Source organism: Solanum dulcamara, chromosome 7, assembly GCF_947179165.1.
Source record: "Solanum dulcamara chromosome 7, daSolDulc1.2, whole genome shotgun sequence".
In the NCBI taxonomy this organism is placed as follows: domain Eukaryota; kingdom Viridiplantae; phylum Streptophyta; class Magnoliopsida; order Solanales; family Solanaceae; genus Solanum; species Solanum dulcamara.
The window spans coordinates 74,412,276-74,432,243 of NC_077243.1; the positions used below are offsets into that span (position 1 = coordinate 74,412,276).

Sequence of the window (19,968 nt, forward strand, 5' to 3'; positions counted from 1 at the left end):
TTCTATGATTCTATGATATGGTTGTTCATACCTTATGTTCTTTGTTATGCTGATTTTCATGTCTTACATACTCAGTACATTACTCGTACTGACCCCCTTTTTCTCTGGGGGCTGCGTTTCATGCCGCACAGGTACACCCAGATGAGAAGAAGCTATTGTAGAAGATGTTCTAGCAGGGTTAGCAACTCCACTTGTTCCTAGAGTGCGGCCGAGTCAGAGTATATGCGATATGATATTTCGTTCAAAGTTAGAGACTTTGCAGATAGAGTCGTGGGTATAGAGTGTCAGCTTTGTAAGTGGCATCACCAGCTAATATGTTATTATGTCGTATGTCACGAGTTTTATGGGATGATAGATTTTGAAAAAAATAATAATTTGGGAAGCTTAGTTATGTTTTTTTTATTGATGTAAAAGTCTAAGGAGATTAAGTATGTACTATGAAGCAGCGGGTTCGCTCGGCTCCAAGCATAGGGTCGGGTGCCTATCACACCCTATTAATGTCGAGGTGTGACAGAAAGACTGAGGATGCACACGAGTTCCTGACCATATGTCGAGAGTTGTTAGAGGCAGTAGGGTTAGCTGAGACACATAGAGGTCAGTTGGGTCATCCCAGATGACTTGGGATGAGTTTGCTAGTGCCTTTTATGACCGTTTCGTCCCTTGGAGTGTGAAGGAAGCCGATTATGGTTCGAGAATTTAAGGCAGGAGGGTCTTACAGTTGCTGAGTATGAGACTCGTTTCTACTAATTGTCTTGACATACCATGGTTGTCCTTCCTGATGAGACAGAGCAGATTTGCAAATTTGTGCGAGGGCTGAACTATTCCATTCGTACAATAGTTTTTTGACCCACCCGTGAGGGCGCTTTCTTCCAGTCCATTGTAGGTGCCGCCAATGAGGCGGAGTTGATGGAGAGACAGGAGTTCGGGGACCCCAAGGGGGCCCGTGCTTTTGGTCAGTTTTTGGGTACCTCATCTGGAGGTAGAGGGTCCTATAGAGGAGGTGGTTCCTTCAGGTAATGGCTTCAAAATTCCCTATTTAAATGTACGAAAGGATTCTTTTAGGAAGGGAAGATGACTATTTCCCAAAATGACTTAAAGGGTCATTACATTAGCACTAAGCTAAAGATTTGAAGACAGATCCTGTAGTCTAAAGGGTTGAGGTTGAACAGGAATAAGATAAAATATTTGGAGTGAAAATTTAGCGACGTAACACAGCGGAAGTGGAGCTTGACACATAGGTCATACAAACGAGATGAAGTTTCAAGTATCTTGGAGATTATTCTAGTAAGTGAAGATGTCACTTGCAATGTGGATGAAATGAAGGCTTGTATCTGGAGTCTTGTGTGATAAAAATGTGCCGCCAAAACTTAAAGACAGGTTCAGAAAGTGGTGGTTCGACCAATTACATTTTATGAGGTGGAGTGTCGACAGGCTCGAAAACTCTCATTTAAGAGGATAAACTGACGAAAATGAGAATGACGTGATAGATGTGTGGGCATAGTAGAAGACATGTGATCAGAAATGAAGATATTCAGGATAAGGTAGAAGTGACCTTGGCGGAGGACAATATACGGAAAGCAAAACTATGATGGTTTAGATATGTACAGAGGAGGTGCATGATTGCCCCCGGTGCGAAGATGTGAGAGGTTAACTATGAATGATTTAAGGAAAGATAGAGGTAGACAAAGAAGTATTGAGAAGATGTAATTATACAAGACATGATATACTTGCAGCTTACCAAGGATATGACTTTAGATAACAGATTATGGAGGACACATTAAGGTTAGTAGGCAATTAACATTGTTCCGATTATCCTCCCATACTAGTTGTTATAGTGTTTCCGCCTGTAATTTCTTGTTCTTCAAATTCTGTTACTATTTACTATTTCTTGTACTTTTGATTATCACTCTAACTTTTTTTTTTGTATTTATTATTATTTTTCTTTGTTGTGTATTTCATAATATTCTTGAGAGAAAAAACACAATTAATGATCGTAAATTCTTTAACTCATATAAACCACATTTCACACACATGTCCGATTTTTAATATTTTAAGACTAGTAATATAAAATTTATACACCTCTCATACAGACATATATATATACTAGTACCTGAAAATGTGCGTTGCGCATTTATCGCAAAATACTTAATACAAAATTTGTGTTAGAGATGATAAAATTTTAAATGGCATATATATTATTAAATTTTCTCTATGTTATAAAATAAAAATCAAAACATACAAATAAATAACAACTCATAAATTGAAGTTAGAAAATTTTGCAAATTTGATGCTATTTTAGTGACATATATAGTATTTTTATTTAAAAATAAATACATAATATAATAAAAGTATTTATCTCATGAAATTAACTGGTATGCATGAAAAATAAAAAAATAAACTGATACTTATATTGAATCGCATCATGATCAATCCAAACGTAGTTAAAAGTCACAGAGATGCTTCAATTCAAACACATGAATAGTAAAACGTTTTTAATATGTACCTGAAACTGAAGATGGTGGAGAAGAAGACACAAAAATTGTGAAGATTTTAAGGAAATGAAATAGCATAAAAAGCTTATTTATAATGAGATTGCAGGAGTAGAACAAAAGACTCAATTTATTATGAGATGTTATGAGTAGTAGAAAAGACACTTTATTATGAGCTATTAGGGTTAGTAGAAAAGATCCAATTTATTATGAGTAGTTTTATTTTTTTTTAAGATTTTTTTTACTATTTAGTATTTAATTAATTAGATGTTTTATAATATTTTAATTTAGTATTGAGCTAAAACAATAATTTAAATTTTACACTTTTAAGCTTTCCACTTTTAGAAGGATAAACATAGTAAACTATAGAAAAGGCAATTATCATTACGGGGGATTTGGAAAAACTTTTCTTTATCTTGATAGATAGTGAAACACAATATAGCATTATGGAATATACGACCTAAGGGAGAAGAAAAAAGTAAAATATTTAAATGTGTATCTAAATTTTTCGGAAAACTAAAGTATACGAAAGCAAAAAAAAGGTAAAAAAGAGGAGATAAATAAGAATTGTAAAAGGTAAAAGAAGAGATTGTGGTAATAAATTAAGAAAGAAAACATTAAACAAATGCAATAAAATATTTATAAAGAGGTTACAACTTATGAGTTCTTCAATACATAATAAACGTGGAGGTTTGTGTATTAATAACAAATAGAAGACTTTTTGGTTGAGGATAAAATAGGCAAAAAAAATTGTAAAAAGATTAAATATGAAATTGAAAATTATTATTAACAAATTCACAGTTCACTATTACTACATGGAAGATGCAAGGGGGAAAAACTGAAATGCAATTAAAGCTAAATTCATATCCAACTATGTTTATTTAGACGTGGGATATGTCTTTTTTTTTTTTTTTCTTCTAGCTAATAATAACTTCTTTTTTTCTTCTAGCTAATAATAATTACAATTTAATTAGGAGTATTGAATTGTAATCTAGCTCCAATACCATAAAATTATACGGTCAAAGTTCATTGAATCAAGCAATTATTAAATTATTATTATTTTTAAAAAATGATCTTAAGAAAATAAATAATAGTAAAGAGGTATTTTCGTAATTCAACTTTTGACTTAAATTCTTCCCACTTTTAATATAATATATGATATGATATGATAAAAATGTATGTACCAGATTTCATATAAATTTCATACAAATATAAGTTTTCAATATTTTAAAAAAAATTAGAATGCATATAATTTATATAAATTTCATATACACAATGATCACACATATCTCAAAATGATACAAATCAGTCTTCATACACAACTAATACATATGCCACTACTGAAAAGCTTCTATTGCTAATGCATACATAAATTTTCCACATTTTATACACAAAATAACCAGTTACATTTACATCACAATTAATACAAATCAAATTTCATATACATTTCATAGATATATAACTTCCTAATATTTTAAGACTAATTTATATAGAATTCATACACGCAGTACGTAGAATTTCACTCACAATTTCTTGCATGAAAAATGTATAAAATGGGCATGAAATATGTATATAGAACTGTATAATTTTGTAGAAAGTTCGTGTTAGGTTTATGTAAAATTACCATGCTTTGAATCTTGCTCAAAATTTAAAATTTCACTCACAATTTTGAGTACAAAACTATATATAAAATCATATGAAATATGTATATGTGTCACGATCCAAAGTACCCCTAGGCGTGACATGGTAAATAGGATCCTGAAAGACTCTAAGTAAGTCACTTGACATAAGCATGACTTAAGGATAGACAACATAAATAAAATATATCTGAAAGCGGAAGTTAAGTCTCAAAATAACAATCTCAACATAAGAAGAATTTGTGTATAACATCTGAAAATGCAGAAATATGTACTAAGTACGACATAGCATTTACTAACATAGATCTGGCATAGGACAAACCCTAGCTCACAAAGTAGTCTGAAACTGAACGAAGTCTGAAAAGAATGACATAAAAGAGCTCATAGATGGATGCGCCCTCGAACCATGAGGGCTTACTAAAGCAGTGCAACGCCGATAAGATCTGATACTAACCGTGGGTGTGAATAGGAGCGTTGTGACCTATAAAATAATATAGGCAAAAGAAGTATGCGGTCAGTACTATGGAATGTATTGAGTATGAAGAATGTGCAATGCATGAAATAAAACTTGATAATACAATGACCAAGCTAAAACATGATACAATTCTTCAAAACATCGTTAGAAGCATAAAACATGGTCAATGAAAAATTCATAAGTAAATCATAGTTAAAACGCAACATAGTGAGAGATACCTTAATTGACATAAACCATGTGAGCTATAATAGGTAGTCCAGTGTCATCCCTTCCACACCTAAAAGAGATTATCCTACTTGTCAAGGTAATGACCATTAACATGAGTTATATGTGGATCAACTAGCTTAAGATTTAATTGTCCAATTGGGACATCCTATGGGGGCACGTAACTCTGTGACCTAGGTGATTGCTCCTAGTCCACCAGGTGCTAGGTAAAATCTCAACAAGAATATCATACATAATTTAATCATAGTCTTTGAGAAAAGATAAAAATCTAACAATACTAGGTTCATTATAAAATACTTAAAATCATAAGAATAACTCCTTTAAACATATCATGAACCTCGACACAATCATTGCCACAAGAGATACTTAATTAAAATCATCTAGATTACGATAAGTTTTTTCATAAAAAATCATGGAAATCCTTCATGATAAGAATACTTCCCTTTTGAAGCAACCTTTTTTTCATAACATGCTTGATACTTTATTTAAAAGCATCCTTAAATATAGTTCTTCAAAAATTATGATGCATGCACAATTATCAAACATAGTTCATAATCAAAAAATAGGTATGATGCATGGATTCATGAGAAATATATTAAAATCATAAAGAGAAAAGATATAAATATCCCCCAGAGTTGTATCGAAAAGTTAGTTACACACTTTAACTATTGGGGCGACCTATTACAGCAATGTACTTCCGAAAAGTGTATTTATTTACCCCTTCCTACACCCAACCCCAGAGATATTAGTGTGTTACGAGCCCAGAAACTTTCCTAAAAATAATCTGTAGACTTCCAAACACAACACAGAAATAGAAAGAACACTTCAACTGTTATTTACTGCCATCAACAAATAGAATAAGATTTACAAATAGCGAATGGAGAATACTTCTAACAACCAAGATATTTTGAGAAACCTTAACCTCCAAATCTGCCAGAGAAAATCCTATAGAAAAAACTGATTGTCTTCCTTTTTTCCTAATGCAATATATCACAAAATAACTGCCTAAACTGCTAGTTAACAATTAGGTAACTACTAGCAATTAAGCCTTATTTTTATACTTCTTCGTGCGGCTATAGATCCTTGTAACAACAGGTCTAGAAATACCCGCCCCAATGAGTTTCACCTTGTCCTCAAAGGAAAAATGAGTACACTGTGCATCATAGGATTCCAAAGTGTTCTCAAAGTCTGGTATTCTCAAGCCTGAACTGAATAAGTCAGTTAGGATACAAGCACCAAGGATTCTAATGCAAGCTTACAAGATTACCAAGTCACTAGAGGAAATTTTTGAGGCACAATGTCACGCCCCGGGAGGGTACCCTAGACGTGGCCGGCACTAGAAGATCATTGTTGGTCCCCAAGTGAACCACTTGGTCAAATCACACATCAATTCATTCAATCAATCAGTGGAAGACTTAAAATAAAGGAATAATTTAGTGGGCAACTCAAATCATCAATCTAACTCAATAAATAAAGGCCAAGGGACAACAAATCAAACCTCCCTCTATGTCATTAAAATAGTCTGGGCCAAACCCATCGGTGACCCCTTAAAGTTGGCACCAACTTTCACTTAGACACTTCAACCGGACGATGTTCACTTTAGACACCTCATGTAGGGGTCCGCTGTGTCATTTTGACACTTTTTGCTGACATGGCAAAGTGAGTGTAATACACTCAACAATAACGCGTGAAAGGCTTTATTTAACCATTTTTTATTTTATTTTCTCTTCTTCTTCTCCATTTCTCAAGGCACTACCTTCTACCATTTTTCCAAGCTTAAACTCCCTCAATGGAGATCGAATTTTTTATTCAAATCCGTTTTTAAGCCATTTTTTTCTTCTTCATTGTATTGCTTTTCTAAATCTACCATCACTTTCCTCCACCTTTTTTGCCGGAAAAATGGATACCAACACCCATATTTCATATTTCTTCTCTCTTTATTTCTTCCTCTCTCTTTTCTTCCCACAAAACAACACTAAAAGAAAGAAAAGGAATAGCTATGAAAAGTAAAAGAAAAGAAGAAATTTTTAAAAAAGCACAAAAGAGATTTTTGAGTGTAATAAAAAAAGATGATTTCCGATGGAAAAGGAGGGTAAGGTACCATCACTGCTCTCTACCTTTTTCGCCGAAAAAAATGAATACCAATACTCATATTTTATATTTTTTCTTTTTTTCTCTCCCTCCCTCCTCCCCCTCTCTTTTTCTCTCTAAACAACATCAAAATAGAAAGAAAAAAAAAGCTCTGAAACAACTTTAAAAAGCAGATTAAGAAAAAATAAAGAAAATTGTTCGGTGTAGTGGAGAAGACAACTACCATTGGGGCGGGGAGGGGCGAGGAGGAGGGGTTGCAATTGATTTTTTTAGAATAATGTTTTTATTTTATTTACTAAGTGAATTTTAAAATAAATTTTAACTTAAATTAACACATGTAATCATTTAATTGGTTGTTTCCCACGTCATCAACTAGTGTATTACACTCTCATTCAGATTTTTGCTTATTGTCAAAAAGTGTTAAAATGACACAGCAGGACCCTACACGAGGTGTCTAAAGTGAACATCGCCCGGTTGAAGTGTCTAAGTGAAAGTTGGTGCCAACTTTAAGGGGCCACCGATGGATTTGGCCAAATAGTCTGACAAGAATAATTCAAGAACATAAAATACTCAATCGACTCATCACTATCTAGTCTATGAAGCCTCTATCACTACTATCTAATTGGTACTAATGACAGGTTCATGGCTACCTCAAATCGAAATGGAAAGACTAAACTCAACCCAAGAATAACATAAGTGGTGTCCTCTGAATGTAGGGGAGGACTTACTAATAAGCTGAGTGTGAATAGATCCTCAACGGTGCGCCTATTGATGATATCTTAAACCTGTCTTTGTATCATGAAATGATGCAGGTTTTCAAAACTCAATCAATCTGGTCTCATTGGACCTTCATTCACAATCAACTCATCTCAATCATCAAACTCTTCCTTTTTGAATTTGATACCATCTCAACTCAATGAATGCAGAAAATATTAGATGCATTTAAAACATAATTTCAACTCCTCAACTCAAACTCAAAATAGACATTTTTTATGTAAAAATGCTCAACTCGTTTATACTCAAAATACTCATGTTCAAAAAAATGATAATTTAGAGACTTCTCAAACTCAACTCATGCTTAAACTCTTTTTAAATCAAAGATGAAAATAATCATTCTTTAAACTCAAAATAGTGTATAAATAGTTTATGCAAAAATGTTCACAAATCATTTATTTAAAACTACTTCTCAAACAATCATTTATACTCATATGACTCCAATCAAATCAAATTATGCAAATCACATATCATGTAGTCACATTAGACTCAAATCCATTTCATCTCAAACATCATCAACAACATACCTTTTCATCAATTATTCTACCTATGTTAAAGATAACCATCATTCACATCATCATCAAACATTTTGCTCCAAAATTCCTATTTATCTCTATATTCAATTTTATTCACACTCACTAACAAAAATACATCATCTTCCTTTGAAAGCAATATTTACATAAAAACTATCAATCTCAACCTCAAAACAAATTATAACAAAAAGAAGTTTCATCTTGGGTTCATGTGAATGAATGCATGAATCCATACTCTCAACAAAACTCAACTCGAGAACACCATCAATACATATGAATTTATATACAAAAATCATTGTAGTCAATATGTAATTACGGTTTGTGAAATAAATATGAAAGAAAATTATTCAAGAATTCAAGCCATGAAAATCATCAATCAATTAATAGTATGTGAAGATATTCTAGGGTTTTAGGAAAATTCAAGAAAACGTTCATGGAGGGTTCAAGTCTTTCACAATTTCTATCCAACACATCTATGAAGCATATGGAAGAACTCAATCCATAATTTAGGTTAGCCTTACATACCTTAAAAGATCCATAGTCTTGATGAAAAATCTTAACTTGAAGAAGAACAATCAAGAGACCCTTTCTTGAAATTCTTGGATTTGTTTTCTTGAAAACCCTATGGTTAGAATTTAAGATTTCTCTTAGCGATTCATGAATAGATGAAGAAGTTTGGTTTGGAAAGATTGAAATTTATGAAGGAATTACCTTGTTGAAGAATCTTGAAAAAGAACCCTAACTTGATGCTTTCTTGAAAATTCTTGAGCGTTGATGTTTAGAAGTGAATGAGAAGGGTTTTTAATGAAGAAAATTGTTTTCTACAAGTTTAGGGATATTAGAATAACTCCTCAAAGGGTTATAGGACAAAAATACCCTTAAAAATTAAAGGGGGCGTCGTTCGTCTTAGGCAGTGGAGTCCGTGTCCTCTCCGCATCGCGGATCCATCGCGGACTTCTGCCAGGATAGAGCGTCTCCAGTAAAATGGTCATAACTTTTTACTCCAAATTCCAAATGAGGCAAAATTGATGGCATTGGAAAGAAGACTTAAATACCTTTAATTTGATAAGTGATGGGCCATCCAATTAGGTATACATGGTCATTTGAAGTTGACCCTTATACGGACTCATCGGAAAACTTAGCCGATAGAAATTCTTTAGAATCTACTTGGTGTTAGAGATCCCTTATGACCCTAAACCACATATAATATACTTCAAATACTTAGGAATTGATCCTAACTCATATACATAACTCGAAGTCACCGAGTTCGATCCTACACACACATAAAGAATGGTTCGAGTCTTAGCGGGAAAAAATTCGGGGTGTTACACACAAGCTCTAGCATGGGAAATCAAATCTTCTGGTAAAAACCAGAATCTCATTTTACCAACTCATAATATTCCTAAATACCAAAAGTTCAAGAAAACATTACCAGTTCCCAATTCTATCAAGAAACCTTTTGAACCATATGGTAACAACATCATTAGATTTCAGAACAATAACAACAACAATGGGAGGAAATTGTTAATTGCTGCTGAGATGGATGAGAAAGAGCTAGGGGGCTATGTTTCCTTTGTGATGAAAAATATGTCTATGGGCAAGAAATAGTTATTTCTAGTGGAGGTGAAGGAAGAAGAGGATGTGATCATGGGTGAAGAACTGAAATTGTATCAAATTCAGTGTAGTGGTTGAAACAAGGTCTGGGCATCTATATTCATTTTATTCCACCATTGTCACATGTCTAATTATTATCAAAATTGTTTGTGAACTTGTGAAAAATACTAAATTAATGATACTTCAGACAATTAATTAGGAAAATCAATGTGAGAAGAGCGAGATGAAGTGTGAATCTATTTCAAGTTCCATTGCGAAGTAAAAACAAAAAAAACCTAAATTTTCCATTCTATCCTCTCATCATAGTTCCCCCCTCATCTCTCAGCTCTCTCTCTTCACCATCTCCAATATTGAAGATCGATAGCAAATTTTTCGTCATTAAACTTAACCACACCATACAAAATCTTCATGGTTTATGGGATCTGTCAGTGGATTGATTGATTTGACGGGGCATAAAAATTACTTTTATGGAACCCGACAATTTGAAAGTGCAAAACATTTCCTGATTCTAGACCTAGGTTGAAGAATACCAACCGCTTCATATATTGTTTTGGATCTGATGAGTTTCATGACAATTATAAGGTTATAGGGAAGCTTCATTGGGCTACTACTTATGGTCTTAATGGGAATAATGGTTCGGGGACTTGGAACATCATTTCTGTTGATATGGCTGATGAGAAATGGGAAAAGGTAGAGCAACTTTCTTGTGTAGGAGCAGATTTTGGTTTGAGGCTAGGAGTGTTGGGTAATGATCAATCTGTACTTTGTAATTACCCTAGCACTCATGCAAATTTATGGTTTATGAAGGAGTTTTGGGAAAAAATGTATACCATCAAATGTCCTATCCTTAACATGTATACCTTTTGTATGTCAAATATTATACTCTTGCAGGAGATCTTTCAATGATAAGTGATGTATATAGCTTTGGGGTGGTTTTCCTATATTGAATGGCTGAAGTGCCATGGACAAGAGAAGACCAAGGGTTGAACATAACTTAGTGGTATGGGCAAAACCATATCTTACTGATAGGCGTCATTTTGATCCTTGTCTTGGAGGTCACTACTCAAAGGAAGGAGTACTTAGGTCCATTGAGATTGTTGCATGCTGCCTTAGAGAGCAGCAATCTCAGTGGACCTAAATGATCCTTTCTTTGAGAAGTGGCCTCCAAGACGAGGATCTATAATTTGACAAAAATGATGCCTATCTGGAAGATATGGTTTTGTCCATGCCACTAAGTTATGTTCCTATAGACATCACTTTTCATTGTCAGATGTCTTGCAAGAGTATAATAAAGGTGAAATGTTGCTTGTGTTTGGATCAACTTCGATGATATACAATCCAAAGGGTAACATAATCAAGTATGTAAAGGTTACTAACTTTGATTCCCGTATTGAGACTGAAAGCCTTGTTAGTTCCATTTTACACACACAGAAAAGACTGCCAAGGATACAGTCAGAATGAAGGCTGTAAAAACTTGGATGAATGACGATTGTGTAAGTAATGACTTGTAAGATTCCAGTTTATACATTTCTCACAAGTTCTTCTCAATTCTGTTTCTTTTGTAAAATATAGAAAATTACATTGCATACTAAGGGACATCATTACACCATGTCTGCTTGGAGATCTTCTCTCTCCTTTTCCTTTTGTTGTATTTCCATGAAACAACTTTTCGTGTGAACATTTATTTGGTTGTAGAGTTTAGTGTCTTCAACACTCAAAATATATGGCATTGGAAATTGTTTCTCTTTGCAAGCAATGGTTTAAAGTGATGTGTTGTGCCTCAAGATAGAGTAAGAATAAACAACGCTTTATTGTAGCTGAATTCTTCAATAACTCTAGGCATAACCGTTGCTAGGATTGTTTTTTGATCTCGGGTCTATGTTACTAATCCTTCTAAATTGATATTAACAGGGAAAATAAATTATGGAATAAGAGTTGGTTTAATATAGTAGTTGACTTTAATGGTTTTCCTTGATCGGCACCATCTTTTCATCATTTTAGTTATTTGACCAATCAAAGGCCAGAACTTCTTTCACTTTAGCAGTAACATTGACTTGCAAAATTGAGGAAGTATGTTGATCTGTCATGAGATTGGAGAAGCGGTACCAGTAAACAGGAGATTATAGGGGAAATATATTTGAGTATGAGACTTTCTCTAATAAGGTTCTGTCTACTGTAGAGAACATGAAAGTGAAAATTTTGTCATCTTTGTTATCTACAACAACAAGGTTCCTACTCCAACTATAACGAGTTCTTTTTTCTTGTTCCTTAATAGTGGTGAATTGTATCTTAAGTTGTATTTTTTTCCATAGAATCCTCATTATTCTGGTTGATCTTGGAAAATACTTATAGTTAAAAAAAGAAAAGGTGCAATGGGCATGTGTTACCAAGTAGATGCAATCCTCATTTAATGCGGTTAAAGTGAAACTCTAGTTAGTTAAATGTATTAACTATTTGTTGTGGCATTCTGAAAATTTGACTCAAGAGTCTAGTCAATGTAGTCAAGTACAGATAAGAAAAAAAAGTTAATTTGTGCTAAAAAAGCAATGACAATAGTATGACACACATGTATTTACTTGTTGTTGTTGTATTTGTTAATTTACATCCTATGTTGTTTGGACTCTCTTGAAATATTATTGCGTCCATGTCGGATCCTTCAAAAAATGCACTACTTTTTGAGGATTCGATATGCACTCGTCGACATTTTTGAAAAATTGGAGAAACACATGTTTTTTATTAAAATACTGTGAAATCTCTGATCTTGCTCATAGGTTGGCTTCCTTCAGTTATATCTAGCTTTTTCTAAGAACGGTTCGGAACTTCGGATTATGAATTCCACAAGCCAATGAGCTAAAAATCTTCAACAAGTTTCTAAAAAACAAAAGAAGAAAAAAAAACTCCTACAAAGTTCTCTTCAGTTCACATTTTAATCTTGATTATAATCATTATTCAAAATAGGTTGAGTTTCACTTAGGCCTGAATATGGAGGAAGTGAATCTAAACATGAATCGAAATATGAACCAGAAGTTGGTGATCTGACTACACTAACAGATGTGAGACCAAGAAGAATTGAGGATTTAAACAGGCCTAAGAGATCTTACCTCATTGCTATAGTTCAAGGCATGAAAGATGACGGTTATAGAATACCTATCTTGTCTTCACAACTTATTTCGTTTAAGAAACCTGACTGGGCAACGGGTGAACAAGGGGGACAAGCTTTAGCTTCAGCCATTCAAACTTTTGATGTTCCTTTTCATTTTCAGCAACATTCTAGCTCTTTGTTGAAAATTTTTTTTAGTTACTGCAGTAGTTTTAGCAAAATAAGTTGTTTAGTTTAATATGAATTTGAATTTTGAATTTTAGTTGGGTTGTTTGAGTTGTTGAGATATTTTATGTTGTTTTAAATTTCAAATTATGCAGATTATGTGTTTTATGTTGGCTATTTAAAGCTTTTCAATACTTAATAAAATTAATGAAAGTCATTTCAATGCAAAAAGAGACATTTCCAAACTTTTTTTGCTGCCCCATCTTTTGAAAAACCAACACTCTTCTACTCTAGGAACTGAACAATTATTAGGTTCTACTGTGATATAATATGAACTTATGGTAGAGAGGTGGTTCTATTATCTCCTAGTTTCAAAGGATGTTGTTCGTCCCGATGGTTGGTCCTAGATGGATTTCTCGGTCATTACAAAAAGATGATATGAACTTATGATGCATATGGAAGTTGAAACATGATCAGCATCATCTGAAGAACAAAAGTTATGTTACTGCTGGTTTTCCTAGGCATTTCAATTAAAAAGAAAAGACTGACATGCAGTCAGGGGCAGTGGCGGACCCAGGATTTTTAATAAGGGGGTTCAAAATCTGAAAAGGTAGACACACGAACTAGCCGAAGGGGGTTCGACATCTACTATTTATACATAAAAAAATATTTTAACCATGTATAAATAGTATAATTTTTCGCCGAAGGGGGTTCGGATGAACCCCCTCATTACACGCTGGATCCGCCAGTGGTCAGGGGTGTGACCTAGTGGTCAATGAAGTGGATTGAGAACCATGAGGCCATAGGTTCAAATTTTAGTGGAGGCCAAAAACACTTACCTCGTGGTGTCTATGTTGGTGGAAGGTAGCAGGTAAATCATAAAATTAGTCGAGGTACCCACAAGTTGGCCTGAACTCCATGAAAAAAGAAGAAAGATTGACAAATATGAAGACTTCACTTGAGATAGATAAAATTTTCCGCGGTTCGCATGTATTTCTGTTTTGGTTCTTGGACTGCAATTGAAAAAAATATATTGTCATGAGACTATTCAACTCTTCTTTATTCCTATTCTGACTGATATCACTAAAGCTTTTAGCTGTCCATGTGTCATATATTATTCTTGTGATATTTGTTGATTGTCTCATTTTCTTCTTCTTTTTTTCTTTTGGACAGGGACCAGATTTAGGAGGTGGCGGTCCCTCACCAGTTGGATCAAGAAGATCATCAGACTGATAGCAACGATGCAGATTGAGTGAGTGGCGTGCTAGCTAGTAATCATTGCTAGGAACAAATATGATTATTTTTTTTAACACTCTGGTTGAACTTAACTCTTTTAAACTTTTATATAGATGATGATGTAAATTTGGAGTTTATGCAAATAACCCCATCTAATTCAAAAGTTTGATTGGCAATGTGGTCTGCTAAAGCATTTCATGATTTCGTAAATATGTGAGAAAATTGGCATGAATTGATAAGAATTTTGATTTCCTCAACCATAGTGACAATGTTCTATGGAATATCCCATATGTGTTCCAAGATGTTTTTATGCACCAAGAAACCTGGCTTTCAGCTGCACCTCTATAATATCATTTGCCACAAAATAAAGCAAGGCTCTGAGTGACTCTATGAGAAAGAACTTTAGTCCACATCAAGAAGAATTGAATAGAGCAAGGTTTCCGAACCACTACAAAAGTAAGTTGAATTAAGTTGCTATCTTCGTCGTTAATCTGTTACTAAATTATTCGTAGCTAACATAAATTTTTGATAATTTGTCGCTGAATAGGATTAGCGACAGATTTTGTTGTTTAGTTATAGAATTTTTCTGTCGGTGATTCTTTATTTATTATTTTAGTGGTGAACCGTTTTTGCAGTTTTTAGAGGGTCTTGATCTAGAAGAGGCAAGGATGCTAGATGAGTAGGACATAGTTTACTGAAGCAGAAGAGTGTTTTGGAGACAAAGCCGAGAAGGGTGTGGTCAAAGAACGAACTCCTGAGATTCCAGATGTTAGTAATGGAAATGATTGTATTGCAAAAGACCATTTCTCCTCGAGATGAGGTCAGAGCATCTATCTTCATTTACACGAAGCTATTTATTGATGTCGATTTGGATATGTCTGTTGCCTGGTGACTGGTTTTATTATCCATTTTTCCCTCTTGCATACTAATCAAGAGTTCTCTTATGTAACTTGTATGTGACAATATCTGAACGTATAATGAATGATATGATTATAAGCTTTCATAATCTTTCTTTGGATCAGGGGTGTCAAATAGACGGATTGGACTAATTTTGCTATCTCTACTTCGGATTATATCGATTGCATTGTATAATGAATGATATGATTATAAGCTTTCATAATCTTTTTTTGGATTAGGGGTGTCAAATAGACGGGTTGGGTTAATTTTGCTATCTCTACTTCGGATTATATTGGCTAACTTGTGAAACAATAAGTAGGACTTATAATTTAGGAAAAATTACCCTTTTACACATATTCTAATACCATATTTACTTGTATTCCCTATTGTGAAAAAAAATATCCAAAATCCCTCTTTTTCCTTTAACCCTCTCTCCCTCACTGATACATCACTCTTCCTCCCTAAATCCTCGCCCTAATTCGCTCCTCTTCATCAGATTTTGAATTTATGAGTACATCTGTTACTCAATTTCAAGGTTCTAACTAAAATATATTTAAGTTTTTCCTTATCTGGAATCTCACTTCATCCTCATTCATTCTGATTTCTCCTAAAATTTGTATTGTTTTATTTCTTCTGTAAATCTTTGAAAAATCTTCTAAAATTGGTATCCTTTGCTTTCTTCTGTAAATCTTTCTGTTTTTTAACTCATATCTTCAATGACACATATGGAATCCGTTCATGGTCTCAAACAGTTGAATAAAAAATAAGGAATTCTTATTTCACCTGGTTCTGATTCATCTTGGGAAGGTTACGACGAGGTTAGATCCAAACATCGTAATGATCCAGCAGTAATGGATAAGCTACGAGAGAAATTGAAGTCGAAAGCTCTAGTTAAACATGCACCCATAGAACTAGATAACAAGATTGAAGGGGTTACAACACGCCCTAATCTCCCAAAGATATGGGTTCAATTAATTATTTTTTTAATGACGTTTTTATGAAGGTTTTTTTATTCTGATACATATTGTTTATGTATCAGATTATCATGTATCAAGCGTTAACGCTTCTGATACATAGTTTTTTTTAAATGTCATTTTTTCTGGAGATTTACTACTTTTGATACATCGTGTTTAAGTGTCAGTTTCTATTGTATCAAGTTTTAATAATTCTGATACATCTACATTTATGTATCAGATTATAATTTATAAAGTCTTACTTCTTCTGATACATCTTCTGTATGTATTAGATTCTCATGTATCAAATATTTTAATGCGTCTGATACATCGTATTTATGTATAAAGTTCAAGTTGTATCTAACTATTTTTCATGTCAATGCAGGGAATGAAGTACGTCATCAAGAAGATTCCGTCCCACCCATTGAGATTCGGCACGGCATATAGGGCTATTTTTTTTTTTGATGATTTTGAATCATCAATAGGTGAAGAAGGTATAAAGTTATTTAGGCAATCCATATTTGGTCACTACTTAGATATGCCAAACTGTAATTTTCAAGGGCAAATCATCAAATGTCTCTTACTTCTTGAGGTAGAACAAAAAAACAAAGAGGAATTGCACATTCGTCACGTGCAGGGTAATATACTCTGATTTATAATAAAGGATTTTGCTATCATTACTGATTTGCGATGTACCAGTAATATCAATGAATTTCGGTACTCTGATGACCCAACAAATAGATTATTGTCTATATATTTTTCTGGTGCAAAAAATGGGGTCAACAAAGCTTGTTTAGTTGAGCGTTTTCTGATTGAAGGATGAAAAACAAATGAAGATGTTGTTCAGATGGTCATTCTCTACTTCATCCACACTTTTGTTTTTTCTCAACTAGGTGATGCACCTATATCTGTTGATGATTTTAAGATGGTAGAAGATGGTAGGTATGAGCAATACCCATGGGGAAAAATAACATTTTCCAAATTGATAAACGGAATGAGGCAAGAGTTTTCAACTGCCAAACAAATGTATCGTCTAGGCGGCATGCCATACGCTCTGAATGCATGGATATATGAATGTGCATCTCAAGTGCCCTCTGAAATTGCTATAAGAATGAGTAATAAAATTTCCAGAATTCTTAACTGGTGTGTTGTTGCCGTGAAGCCAAAATTTGAGACCTTCATGTCTACCATTTTCAGTGAGGTACATGCATTGAAGATTATTCATTTATGCATCGATTCATTATACATAACATCTAAGATACATTCTATATTCGTGACCTTGATACATTATAATTTGATTCATAAAGTAGATGTATCAGGTGCTATATTTATGTATTAGGTTATGAATGTATCGAGATATAATTGCCCTGATACATCTACTTTATGTATCAAATGAAAATGTATCAAGCTATAACCTTTCTGATACATATAAATGTATGTATCATAAACTCATTTATCAGTCTTTACAGATCCTGAAAACTCTACCTTATGTATCAAATTATAATGTATCAAGAATTACATCTCATGATACATCTGCATTTATGTATCAGATTCTACTGCTTCAGATAATGTTGTTTTTCTATCAGTTTCTCATGTATCAAGGATTAATATTTCTGATACATCATGTTTATGTTTATTTACCAGAATTATCATGTATCAATTATTCACTTGTTTTCTGATAAACAACCAATCTTTTTTGCAGTATCGATGCTCCAACATTGTGCCATCTCAATATGAAATGAAATCTATTGTCATTCATGGCAGTCAACATCAACCTGAAGCTTCTACATCAGCTGCCAAGGTCAATTTTAAAAAATCTCATGAAGTTCCCGAATTTGAGGACTTTTTAACAACACCACCCACAAAATTATTAAAAAGATCTAGTCATATCGCTGATACATCTTCTCCACCTCCTTCCAAAAGAATGAAGACTACCCCTGCTAAAGAGCCAATTCAAGTAGAAACAACCAACATGCATAAGGATGTCATACCACCAAATGAATCAAAAAAGGCTGTTTCTCCTAATAATGTACCAGGGAGGGCGAATCGAGTCTCAAATGGGCATCTGATACATGAGGGGTTGAGAAAATAATAGGAAAATTCCTGGATCACCCGTGGAGAAGAACCAAAACAGTGGCGAAGTCAACGGTAGGAGGTGAATCTTTCGGTCATTCAGAGCAAATTGTTCATATGCAATTCAAAGCATTTAAGAAGTCCATAAAAAAGTCTCTAAAGAGATACGTAAGTTATTACTTTAAGATGTATCACATACAATATACTTTTAATTAGTTGATACATTCTGATTTTTCATATAACTGTATCAAGGTCGACCGAAAGTTCAAACGTTTGGAGAATAAAATTGATTCAAATCATATTGATCTTTTGAAAGCCATCGACAGTATAGCGCACCGCATGACTGACACATCATCTCAACTTAAAACAGATGATTTTGATCAAACATTCCATGTGGTGGAACAACAACAAGCACCTACTGGATTGAAGGAGCACAATCTTGCAAATAAATCTGACCCACCCCAAGCAAATGACCAATCTAATGTCCAGAAAGATATTAAGGTACATACATCACGTAATATTTGATATTTATACTTTTAAACTTCTGAATACATTTCATTTTCATATATCATATGTAAATGTTATTATGTTTTCAGGGACCTGAATCATCCACCATGATACAAAAGGTAGACAATATATCAGAACAAAATATTTCATCAGATATTCCAAAATCATTTGATTAGCATGTTTCTTTTGATACATTAAAGGTAATGTATCAGGAACAAATTGATGACCAATCTGATGCTATATATATATATATTGTATAAGCTCAACCTCTTTAAATATATAGATATTAAACATTCCGTACATATATATCATAAGTAAATGTTATTATATTTCCAGGAAGCTGAACCATCCTACAAGATACAAAAGGTGGATAATGTATCAGAACACAACATTGTAGCATATGATGCAGAATCATTTGATAAGCATATGTTAGCAGATACATTAAAAGTAATGTATCATTACAAAATTTGGTTAAGGTAATGTATCATTTCAGAGGTTTTTTTCTTAAGTAATTATTTTTATTACATTTGTAGGAACGGGAAACATTCATTATTACACCACAATTAAAAGATGTATCAGCACACCAAATGGAACCACAAAGAGCAGATATTATTCAGCTTATTGCTGATGTAATGTATCAGATACATTATTGAGATAAAGTCAACATTAATAAGTTTTGTAATGACGTTATACATTACATGTAGAACACTGCAAAGAAAGATGGAAGAGTAGCTGTTGATAAAACTGATAAAGTAGAAGAGCAAGTTGAGGAGTTTGTAAAAGAAAAAATCAAACCAAACACATCGGAATCCAATACTTCAACACCGTTTTCGATCGAAACTCTGGATGTGATAGATGCTCTAATTTGCGGACTTCCATTACCAGCCATGCCATTGACCGTTGTTAGTCATGAGCAAGTAGTTCAGGATGAATGTCTATTACGCGATAGCCAGCTACCTACCACTCTTCCATCAAAATCCAATGTATTGCCTGATGATGCGAAGACATCGTTTTAAAGAAGTAGGATTCCTTCTAAGATCTTACAATCACCGTATCTTTCAAACTTTGGGTTGAGTGAAAAGGGTAAGAAAAAATTGACATTTGTTATGCATCAGACACACCCTTTTGAAGGTTTTGGTATATACTATCATCCCCCATCCAAGCTTTTCACAGACTACTCTCAATGGATAGATAAAGGA

The 19,968-nt window shown here is 33.6% G+C and overlaps 2 long non-coding RNA genes across 3 annotated transcripts; one reads left to right on the forward strand and one right to left on the reverse strand.

The window, feature by feature from the left end:
• Positions 1-4,378: 4,378 nt before the first annotated feature.
• LOC129896887 (uncharacterized) lies at positions 4,379-11,068 on the reverse strand. The gene is made up of 3 exons (XR_008768065.1): positions 8,936-11,068; positions 8,750-8,846; positions 4,379-4,607 (listed from the first exon to the last, which is right to left on the reverse strand). It is a non-coding gene; the product is annotated as an uncharacterized LOC129896887 (long non-coding RNA).
• A 108-nt stretch (positions 11,069-11,176) lies between these two features.
• On the forward strand, positions 11,177-17,922 carry LOC129896886 (uncharacterized). Of its 2 annotated transcripts, XR_008768064.1 has the most exons (5): positions 11,177-11,331; positions 14,277-14,795; positions 14,975-15,159; positions 16,575-16,683; positions 17,892-17,922. It is a non-coding gene; the product is annotated as an uncharacterized LOC129896886 (long non-coding RNA). The 2 variants fall into 2 exon arrangements; XR_008768063.1 differs by lacking the exon at positions 17,892-17,922 and having other exon boundaries at positions 16,575-16,853.
• Positions 17,923-19,968: the final 2,046 nt, after the last annotated feature.